This window comes from Sciurus carolinensis, chromosome 1, assembly GCF_902686445.1.
Source record: "Sciurus carolinensis chromosome 1, mSciCar1.2, whole genome shotgun sequence".
Lineage (NCBI taxonomy): Eukaryota > Metazoa > Chordata > Mammalia > Rodentia > Sciuridae > Sciurus > Sciurus carolinensis.
Window position 1 is genome coordinate 170,591,129 of NC_062213.1, and position 12,254 is coordinate 170,603,382.

Sequence of the window (12,254 nt, forward strand, 5' to 3'; positions counted from 1 at the left end):
ATTGATGATGAACTTAACTGGAGGTTGGTAACTGAGGCTAAAAACTTGTTAACCTGCTTTGATTTTTGCTATGATCTGTCCCTATTCTAAAGCTATCAAAAGTCCCCAGCCATCATTCAAATCATCAGCATAGAAAAAGGCTTATTACTTATTTTAGTCAGCTTTTTCCCTGCTGTGAACAAAAGACCTGATGAGAAAAATGTAGAGGAGGAAAAGTTTATTTGGCACTTGCCGTTTCAGAGATCTCAGTTCTTAGATGACTGCCTCCATTGCTCTGGGCTAGAGGTGAGACAGAACATCCTGGTGGAAACTTGTGGAGGGAAAAACAATTTAGGACATGACAATCAGGAAGCAGAGAGAACTCTTGCTCACCAGGGACAAAATATATACCCCCAAAGCACACCCCTAATGCCCACCTCCTCTGCCACCTCCACTGCCTACAGTTACCATTTAGTTAATCACTATCAGGTGATTAGTTCACCAATTAGGTTAAAACTCTCACAACTCAATCATTTCACCTCCAAACTTTCTTGCTTTGTAATACACATGAACTTTTGGGGAATATCATATACAAATCATAACATCCCTTCAGGGATTCCAAGTATTTCAGGAACTTTATTTCAGGAAATACTAGGAAGACCAAACACATTTTACAATATCACATCTTATCAATATGATATGCCATTTTATTTGCACTTTAAAAATCTTGAGAAGAGGAAACCCTTTCACACCTAGTGGGAATGTAAATTAGGTACAGACATTATGGAAAAGGGTATGGAACCTTCCTAAAAATTTAAAATAGAATTATTTTGTGATCCAGCAATCCTACTTCTGTGTATTTATCCAAAGGAAATGAAATCAATGTGTCAAAGAGAGATTTGCACTCCATGTTTATTGCAGCACCATTTATAATAGCCAAGATATGGAAACAACCTAAGTGTTCTTCAACTGATGGATGGATGAAGAAAATGTGGTACATATACACAACAGAATACTATTCTGCTATAAAAAAGATTGAAAAAGATAATTTGTGGCAACACGTATGGAACTGGAAATCATTATTTTAATTGAAATAAGCCAGGTACAGAAAGACAAGTACTGCATGATTTTACTCATATGTGGAATCTAAAAATGTTGATCTAATAGAGATTGAGACTATATGGTTATCAGAGACTGGGGATAATGGGGGTGGGGAGGTGTGAGGAAATGTTTATCAGCTGGCACTAGGTTACAATAAGATAGGAAGGAATTCTGATGTGCTATTGCACAGTAGAGTGACTATTGATAATAATGTACTATAAACTTTAAAAAGCTAGAAAAAAATTTTTAAGGTTTTCACCATAAACATGTAATATTTGAGAGAATAAATTTGTTTAATATGATTTAAATATTTTGTAATGTATAGTTTTTATGTTTTATGTATTAATTAAAAATGAATTAAAATTTTAAAAAATTGATAGAAATTCATGTGGTGAAATTTATATAACAAAAAAATACTAAAAGTGTATAGAATATAATTTCATCTACATATAAATACATAAGAAGTATCTGAAGGCATATGCACTGAAATTTTAGCAGGCTTTGTATACAGTGGGATTATCAGTGTTTTTATCATCTTTATCCTATATATTTCTTTCATTCTTTTCAAATCTTTTTTCTTTCTATACCAAGTATTATTAGTAAAATACCAAATTTAAAGTTTAAAATAATTAGTGCAAAGATGTGAACTGTTTATTCCAGAGAAGGCTTGTGATTATTTAAATTCTAGGGATCAGTGAATCATAGTTTTTAAAAAAATACATGATTACAATAAAATGTACAATGGAGATGTGGAAAAGATTGGGTTTAGCAGTGTCCTTCCCAGTTTCTTGACAAACTAGGACATAATTAAAGAAAGTGTTTACATGGTACCAAACATATATGACCTAATATGCTTGTAAAAACAGCTAACCAGCACTTGTCTTTCCACTGAGACATTTTGTCAAAACCTAATTTTGATTAGAGAAGAGTGTGACATATCTAGATTATAAATGCAAATCCCAGTTGATATTTGATTTCATCTAATCAAAGATGTTATTTTTAATTGCTACGGAACATGATGATCTTGTGCAAATGAGGCATTGAGTTAATAACAGTACTTTGTATTTACATAGAAATTTTCTATGAGCTTAACCTACTTCATGAATTAGAAGTTCTCTGTTGGTGCAATTTCAGAAAATTATTTGGCAGTTCCTACTAAAGTTGAATATATGTATACACTATGACCAAGAAATTTCAATCCTAAAATATATTCCACAGAAATGTATGTTGTTGTTTAGTAAAAGAAATGTTCATAGCAGCACTATTATAGCCCCAAGCCGCTGGAAAGTACCCAAATGTCCATCAACAATAGAATGGATGTAGAGTGGATAAATAAATTATGTTACATTTACACACAATAATGCTATGTAATAATGAGAATGAATAGCTACACCTACATACAACTACGTGACTGAATTTCACAAACATATATATGAATGAAAAACCCGACAGAAAGAATATAAATTGTGTGGATTACATTTGTATGTTGGAATCATGCAAAACAAAGTAATGGCATTGGTTATCCTTGGGATGGTTAATAATAGAAAGGGAACTTGAGAGGGAATATGCGAAGTGCTAGTAATAATCTGTTTTTGGACCTGAGTGCTAGTTTTATAGATGTGTTCAGATTATGGAAATGATCCAATGAGATGAACACTCATGGTATTATATATTCATATATATACACATCTATATATGTATACATACATATCATTAATCATATTTAGTGTACTTTAAAAATACATATTTACTCACATAGGTTTAGACACCTCCTTACTCTTGTTTTCCAAGGTTTTAGGCATTGTCTGTTGGTACATGACATAATTACCATTAATTTAATTCACTTATTCAAAATTGTATGCTGTGTATTTATTCTATTCTGGGTTATACTATGGTCTTCTGATAAAAAACTAAAAGATATTTTTTCTCTGTGCTCAAGGAATTCATATGGTTAGAAGAGGGAAGAGAAAAAAATAATTATAGTACAGTGCTATATATAGAAATAAGTACAGGGTGTTTCACTAAAATCAAACAAAAACACCCAAGGTAGATTTTATGGGCTTGGGGATCACAGGAGATAGCCTGGTTCAAATGGTGTAAGACCTTTGTCTGAAAGATAGAAATTACACAGACAAAAACTAATAGGAAGGGCATTTCAAGCAGGGAGAACTCCATTTGAGAGATATCCAAATTGAGCAAGAATATGGTATAGTCAAGGAACTGCAAATATTTTATTATGTCAGGAATATAGGTTGTAAGAGGAGGAGGAGTGGCAGAGCATGAAGCTATTAAATTAAGATAGGGTTTTAAATATCATGCTGAAGGGTTTGGACTTTTCCTGAAGCTCAAAAGGAGCTACTGAAGATTTAAAGCAGAGGAATATTATGTTAAGGTTTCTCACTTTAAAAAACCTATAGTGAGAATAAATTGGAGAAAAATAGTACTAGTGGCAGGGAAATCAGTAAGGCATTAACAGAAGAAAACGATGAGGAACTGAACTAAACTTCATCACACAGGAATGAAGTTGATTTTAAGATTTGGAAACAGGGATTAGGTATGTATTGTACCAGGAAAATTTCAAAGTGAACAGATGACATACCGTTTCTTAAAAATTCTTTAGCCGACAGCATCAGTAATACCCATGTTTGTCTTCAGCACCCTTTGCCTCTTTTCTGAGTACCGAGAGCATTAACTAGAACCTCATTAGCCTGTTCCCTTCAACCTTTATTTCTATTGGATAAAGTCTATTCAGAGCATCCAGACTCATCTGGTCTTCATGATGCCTCAAATGTGGGGTAAGAAACACAAGCTCTGTGGGTAAAATATTTCCAAGTCTGTTGGGCATATAAGTAAAACACCGAATTTTGTGGAGTAGGAGGAGTGGCACCAAGAATAAATCTAGAATTATGCACATACACTGAGAGTGTCTGTTGTTGTCTATAAGGCTAGGTATGCTAAAGAGGAAATCCCACTGTGCCATTACATTGTTGGACTGTATATCAATTCAGTTGTCCTCTTGCTGGTTCTGTCATTCAATGTGAATCATGGTGACTGTCAGTGGCAAAAAGTGACTATGCAGGAGTTCTTGTTTCTCTTTATTGATGCAAACTACAAGAAAGTCATGAGCATTGAAATTGAGGCCAATCATACCCTGAAGATGAGGCCATCAAGGGTAAAAAGTACTATAAAGAACCTAGGGGCTGGGGATATAGTGCAGTTGGTAGAGTGACTGCCTTGCAAGCACAAGGCCCTCTGGGTTCAATCCCCAGAACGGGAAAAAAAAAAAAAAAAATCTATCATTGAGAAGAATCGAACATTCTGGAGTAGGGGTAGGAAAATCATGGCCTATGGTCTGAATCTGCCCCAATGCCTGTTTTTGTAAATAAAGTTTCATTGGAATATAGCCGCATCCACTGATTTATGAATTGTTTTTATGTTACAATGTCAGAGTTGAATAGTTACTACAGAGACTGTATAACCCACAAAATTGAAGTTATTTGTTATCTTTCCTTTATATAGGAAGAGTTTAGCTATTTGGCTACAGTATAAAGAAACACAGAATTGCTAAAGAATGCTTTTGGAAAGAGTGACATCAAATGGAATGTACTCAGTCCTTTCAGTCTGAGATATATGATTTAGAGTTTAACTGTCCTCTTAATCCCAGAAGATATGTACTACCCAGGGTTCTAAAATTTTCTTTGACCATTATGACTGGGAAATTTTGAAAAAAAAAATCAAAGTAAATACAAATATCCAGGTGGTAGGAGATACTCTCATAGTGATGAATCAAAAGTAAATTGCCAAGTCTGTGACTGAGGAATAAAGCAACTGCTTCTTGTTCATAGTGAACCAGATTGGTTTTGTTTGACTCTCTGCAGATATACACACTTGCCTAGTGCAGTGAGTGGGTCACTATATAGGTTTCCATTATTCTGGGGAAACAAAATATTTTTACTATCCACCTCTGGAAAAATGTTGACCTACATTAATGAGATTTTTGCATTTTAACAATCTGAATCTGCTTCTTATAATTGAGGAGGATCTGGATGGAAGATTCAGAAACTTCCTAGTCAGTTAAGATCTAGGTAGAAGAACCACTGGGCCTAGTCAGGTCTAGTCAGCTGGTTAGGCTCCTGTTGTTGTTCTGAATAACTACTCTAAAACATCAGGCAAATAGTTTACAATATAAAATTACAAATAACCAGAAATCTCTGGTTATTTTCTTTCTGATTCTTACTTCCCTGTGGTGTCCTCATATCAGAAGCTATGTTTAGCCATCTGGAATCTTTTTGGAATTTCTAACCTTGAAATAATGTGACTAGGGCAAAATTTTAATTTTCTCTCCTTTTCCCTATGATGAGATGGTGGATCTATGTCTAGGTGCTCCTTGACTTTGTGAGGTTACATCATGAGTTGAAATTACTGAAAATTGAGAATGCATTTTGTACCCCTGACCTACTCAATATCATAGCTTTATAATACAGTACATTATAGATTACTTACTCTTGTGACTAAGTGACTAATGAGCTACAAGCTCAATGCTGCTTCCCAATATCACTGCCCAGAATACCATACTGCATATCACTAGCCAAGGAAAAGATTAAAATTCAAAATTGCAAGCACATTTTCTAGTGAATGCATACTGCTTTTGCACCCTTCTAAAACTGAAAATCTTGTTAAGTCAAACCATCATAAGTCAGTGTTTTAGTCAGCTTTGCATTGCATTGCTGTGAACAACAGACGCCAAGAGCAACATAGAGGAGGAAATGTTTATTTTGACTCATAGTTTCAGAGGTTCAGTCCATGGTCAGCCAACTCCATAACTTTGGACCCAAGATAAGGCAGAATATTATGGTGGCAGGGCATGTCACAAGGAAGCATATCAGGACATGACAACCAGGAAGCAAAATTCATTTACCAAGGACAAAATATAAATCTCTAAGTCGCAACCCCAGTGAGCTACTTCCTCCAACTGTGCTCTATATACCTATAGTTACCACCCAGTTAATCCATATCATTGAATTAACCCACTGATTAGGTTATACCTCTTATCATCTAATCATTTCACCTCTGAAAATTCTTGCATTGTCTCACTCTTTGCAAACTTTTGTGGGGGAACCTCATATCTAAACCATAATGGTCAGGGACCATCTGTACATATAGTGCTTATAAGCAAGCTCCCTCATGTTTTTTATATGGAAAAAAAGTTGGTAACTGAAAATAGTCCATTACCCATTCTGCCACTAGATTTTTTTTCATTCTGTCCATATTATCCTTCATGGTATTCCAGGGTTTAACCCTCTGTTGGTTCCTTTTCTCCTCCTATCAGGTGATCCTTTTCTCCCAAATTCCAAATTCTCCCTCTATTATGGGGAACATTCAACTCTCTTCAGGTCCTGCCACATATTCCCTTCAAAGACCACCCTTGAAGTCTGGAGTTCTCAGCAGAACCAAAAGTCTATTTATTTAACAAAGTCCACATTTCTCTGAAGGACTTGAGGTTGTAAATAGCAATATATTGCATATGTCAAATACCAAGTATAGTCAGTGCTCTACTAGTGTTTTTTTTCCCCCTTCTGCTTGTTTTCTTATTGTTATATCCTCTCTCTTCTCATGTCAAAAAATAAATGCTTCATTACATCTGTTGACATTTGTGTTTTCTTATTTTGGATTTAAGCTTATAAAAGGAAAGATGTGCATCCTTCTGGCCTTGCACAATACAACATGTATAAGAAGGACATGTAAAGTCTAGCCTCCAGATTGGTATGAAACCAGAGCAGATATTCAGGGCCATTTCCCTGGCATTTTCAAGACTTCCTTCTCTTCCAGCTAGATTGTGGTCTCTGGTGGCATGTTGTCTCAGAATATAAACCTGAGTCTGGGAAACAACGAAGTAGGAGATTTTAATATGTTACTTTCTGTAGACCATGGTCAGGTTACTTAATATTGCTGAGCCTCAGTTTCTTCAGAGTTCTTATGAATATTAAATAAGATATGAAAGTAAATTACTTTGGACAGGGGCAGGCACAGAATAATTCATTAAATGCAAGCTATTACTCTTCTTATTAATATTATTGCCATTCCATGATTCTTGTTTTATATGGTTATCACAAAAATTGAAAATAAATGGAGCAAACTGTAAGTTCCAGGGGACAAAATGAAAAAGAGCTAAAATAAAGCCCTATGTACATTTAGGGTGATATTTGATAAATCATTTTTATATTTTATTCTGGAAATTTTCCACCATATACAAAAGTAAATAGAAACAGTGTAATGAATCTAAAGTACCCATAATCTAGCTTCAGAAATGATTAAATTGCAGTCCATTATTTTTATCACTACCCACTGCTTCTAACTCCTCTCCCACTATATTAGTTTGAGGTAAATCCCATATATAATATCTTTTATTCCATAAAGTCTTAAGTATATATTTCTGAAAAGCAAGGACTTGAAAAATAACAATGTGAATACAAGTACAATGTGAATCCTGCTTGACTTGAAGTTAGCAGCCTTGCGTTAAATCCATTCACCTCTCTGAAGGTGTCAGTATACAAATTGAGATATGAGATTATACCTATAGGGATGGTACCAAGGTCATTTAGTCAAGAGTGTGAAAATAGAAGAAAGATAAAGGTTACATTTTGGTTTTATGATACCCCAAATCCTGCCTGTCAACATGACTGTGGCACAGGCAAAGTGTGTGTGTGTGTGTGTGTGTGTGTGTGTGTGTGTGTGTTTTGGGGGTAGGGTGTATCATGAAATAGGCCGAATAGGCATGTGCCTGGGAACAGTAGCATAATCCTGCTTCTAATACATATACATTTAATCAAATTAGTTACTCTTAACACACTTACAAGCAAAAATTTGCAGCTTATCAAACGCTTCTTTCACAATAGCTCATCTGTTCTTTATCTTTAGGGAAGGAAATTGAAGCTCAGTAAAGTTAAAGAACTTGCCAAGGGTCACAGAGCCTCAGTTTTCTCAAAGATAATAAGGAAGAGATGAGCTAATATTTGTTAAAAAAAGAAAAAAATGTTGGTTCAAGCCCAGGTCCATCTAACAAACCCTACACCCTTTGTGCTATACCATGCTGCTCCCCTTATACTGGCTTCAACCCCAGAGTTTTTCCTCTACTTCCTCTCCCCTGGTCTCTGTTTTGATGAGACAGGGATGAGAAGGTTTCTAACCAAGTCAGTCTGGGCACAGGCAGAAAGATCTAACATTGCAGGTGATGAACGTGTGAGCACAAGTGTATACAAGTTTGTGGAGCCTTAAGCTTGTTCAATTTAGTGGACTGTTTTGGGAAAAAGAATATAACATAACACATAAAAACAGGTATGAAAGTGAGCATGGAGTTAGAATAAAAAATCATTATAAACTATTTGAAGTTGAAAAATATTTAAAGTATTTTAAATACTATAAGCCTATCACAAAATATTGTTATGTTATTAATTACCTAAAGTATTTCTATAATATTTTTCTCCTACATTTTTGACTGCACACTCTTTGATTGTCTCTTCATATGACTGTAATTCCATATTTTCATTTTCTAAAAAGAAAATAGAGAATAGAAAGCTAACAGTCTTTCCTCTATTGTTGTTGGTCAAATATGTTTTTTACTATTGGTAGTTTTTAAAGTTCATTTCAAAATCGTGATTTATTATTTCAAGTAAAATCTTAGGATTGTTATGAAATTTGGGAAAACCTCTTAAAAAGTTTTTCCCATATAACTTTATGATTTTAAGACATTTAATGTCTTCTTATTCAGTGACTACCCACATTTTTTTTTTTTTTCTTTTGGCAGTACTGGGGATTGAACCCAGGGCTTTGTACTTGTGAGGCAAACACTCTACCAACTGAGCTATATCCCCAGCCCTTCACATTTCTTTTTGATGATATTCCTTAACCACATTACCTGGTCCCATCTCATGTCTTTAAAAGAGATCTGTGCAAGTATGGTGCTCATAAGACTTGAGTTTCATTTGCTTCAGAATAAAACTGACTTTTAAGATTAACTACCTTTCCTTCCAAGCCCCTTTCTCCTCTTTCCTTTCTCTGGGTTGAGATCTTTATTTCTGCACCAGGCCTCACACCTACTTGTGGAGAAAACTCCACTCCAACTATAGGCACAAAACATCTATTCCCCTTTTACCCCAAAAAACAGTGCTCTGAGCTCCAACCATAAACCTCAGAGACTGAATTAGCTTGCAAGAGCCTTCTGATCCTTTGAGTATCTATAAATAAGAGTGCACGTTATAAACTCGCAGGCTTTAAAACATTGGGTACACCTGCTAAAGAATATAGAATCCTGAAGATGAGAAATTCCAGACCTTGCTGAAGCTGGGATCAGTTAATTTCCCTCACAGTTTTTCTTTGTAAAAGTACATTTCAGATGTTCAATTCAAATAAGTACCCTTAATTTCACATGTTAGTCTGTCATGTGCTATAATTACTCACTGGACTGCCTAGGATATTTCTCACAATTACTATTCTTTACTTCTCCAGTGAAATTACTGGTAATTTTTGGTTTCTCTTTTATTTAACAGGACAAAACAGCATTCTGGTTCTGCCTGAGGCAGGAGTAAGGTGACTTCCTTAATAATGACTACCTCCTGGTGAGGGCCATTTCCAAAAGAGGGAAAAGGGAAAAAAGAAAAGAAAAAAAGAAAAAGAAAAAGAAAAGAAAAAAAAAAACACCTCAGCATTTTTCCTGAAATGAAGAATGGGGACCTATTTAACTGTTTGTTTCCTCATGTGTGCAGACACACTCAAACATAGATTTTATGTTTCATGAACCCCTCAAGTGGTGGAGTTAGGTTAGAGTTGTATTTTATAGATTCTCTCAAGATCTTTAAAAATGACATTGTTCAGGTCACTGCTGCTTGTCAAGTATATTCCAAGCTTCTCAGTCTGAGATTCAGAAGTGTTGGGCATTTATTTCATACATAAACCTTAATATTTTAGGTACCTTCCAGGGCCTAGAACAGGCCAGAAAAAGGATAGAGAAAAAAAAATGGTATGTAAATTTGTGCTAACCACTACTGGTGTCTTATTAAAAAGTGCTAAAGGTCTTTTCTTGTTGATGTTAGGGGTTTTGCCTATTTTAACCATTAATGAGCTAGAGAGCTTGACTATGACTTTATTTAATACTGAATGTCCTTGAAACCATGTGTACTGGTTAATTAATGGTGAATAAATTTTTTCAAGCAACTGATTTCTAATGTGGAAGTCCTTAGTCTTCATATAGTCCATCTATATCAGTGGTCATATATATTATTTTTGTGACAATAATATTGCTATGACAAAAATCAACATAGGAATTATTAGAAGACTAAGAAGAATGCCTATTCTGTGGCATTTGGTTGAGGGTGAGAATAAAGAATGAGAGAGAGAATGTGACACTTAAATTGATTTTTGTTGAAAGATATTTAACAGTTAACTGGTGAAGAAGAGGAAGGCAAGGCTTGATGTAGGGAGAATATTGGCAAAACCAAGGAAGCTTGAAATAGCAAGGTGTGTGCTTAGATAATTTACGACTCAAAGGACTTACATCTAGATCTTACTTTGTGTTGAGCGACATGAGACTTTTGATCATCTCCTGTTCTAAGGTTAGTAGCAGTTCTAAATCACACTGGTACATACTAATTCAATTGTTCTGATCAAAAATGCATTGCCAATTTTCAAAATCAAAGAAGTAGTTTTTTGAAACAAGTTGAAAGTCAAGCAGTGTGACCTACTTAAGAACTTTATTCAAAAAAGGAAAAGAACTTGGAAATGAATTTCTCTGAAAATCCTATCTCTGTCTATTTGTGAAGACCCAGAAACCACATATTTTAAGGATGAATGGAACAGCACAATTTGGTGCTTTTTTTTTTTCCTTCAAAAAATTGACAACAAAATTTTCTGCTATCATGCTCAAAGTCGTTTTGCTATGGGTCCATCCAAGAACATTCTAAATCACAGATGATTGAATTAAAATTTTAATAATCTCTTGTGCCTTCATCCTTGTTGTTGAAATTGGTGTAACAAAGTCTAAGACTCTGGCATGAATGCTCTAGAACTCTCAGATTTTTGTAAATATCTGTGTATTGCTTAAGACTAAATTCTATCTGTATAAGATTCTCTTAGGAAGAAATAAAATTCTTGGCTTAGAGAGGTATTTCAAAACAGGAGTTACTGCAATGAAAGACACATTTCTTGGACCATTTTTAAATATGAAAAAAATGAATAGTACATCCAAATGTGGAATCTATATCGATAGAACTGGAGGTGGGGTGGGCGTCAAACAGTGCCTAGGGGAAAGGCAGGAGAGAAGAAAGTTAAAATAGGACCAATAATGTTTATCTTGAAACTTGGCAGACAAGTCTAGGATTTCATGGTAGAAAGATGACAGAGAAAGTCCAGAGAAGAGAAAGTACCATGAGTTTCCAGCAAGACCACAAACAGCAAACAAATACGGGTAATGTTAAAGAGCTAATGCATGTCCGACACTTAGTAAGTGTTGAGTAAACATTAGCTGCTGTTATTATTATTAGTTTTTGTTTGTTTTTATTAGACTGCAGCTCTCAGCACTACCTCTTCTTGATCAATCTATTCTTTCCTTTTTCTATTATCAATTTTTCTTTACTTTTAATAAGAAATATTGAAAACATTGAAATTGATACATTTCTCAAAGCTGGCTCTCCCTAATCTATTCTCCCCACCCCATTTCGGTTTCAGATAAGATTTTGTGCTTCTCTTATTGTATCACACAGTTCTTTCAGCTTTTCCTCCTTGACATTTGTTATAGTTTTACACTTACCTGGAAGGTCCTTGAGAACAACAGTATCTTTTTCATTCCTATATCCCCAGGGAGACTATTGCTTGGCACAGAGCAGATACTTAAATACTTGAATGAATGGAAAAAGTTAACAGTTTACCTAGTCCTTGCACATCAATTTTATCATCAGGTAAGTTTAGTAATATAGATGTTATTATAAATAAAGGTATAATACTTAGAGAGGTTTAAGTTTTTTACCCCAAGGTGATAATTGGTATATGCAATATTCCAACCAGGCTGTCTTCCCACCCAAACACACCCTATTTTCCTTGAATTTATGATGATGAAAAATAACAGTTGCCTGAGCATTGGAAGTCCTGTGTTCTACATCGCTCTGTTCCTCTTTTAGGGCACT

At 34.8% G+C, this 12,254-nt stretch overlaps 1 protein-coding gene and 1 non-coding gene across 4 annotated transcripts in view; one reads left to right on the forward strand and one right to left on the reverse strand.

The window, feature by feature from the left end:
- Positions 1–12,254, forward strand: part of LOC124985227 (BEN domain-containing protein 5) — a 1,510,890-nt gene that overhangs the window by 609,185 nt on the left and 889,451 nt on the right. The window lies entirely within an intron of this gene.
- On the reverse strand, positions 8,879–8,951 carry Trnav-cac (transfer RNA valine (anticodon CAC)). The gene has a single exon. It is a non-coding gene; the product is annotated as a tRNA-Val (tRNA).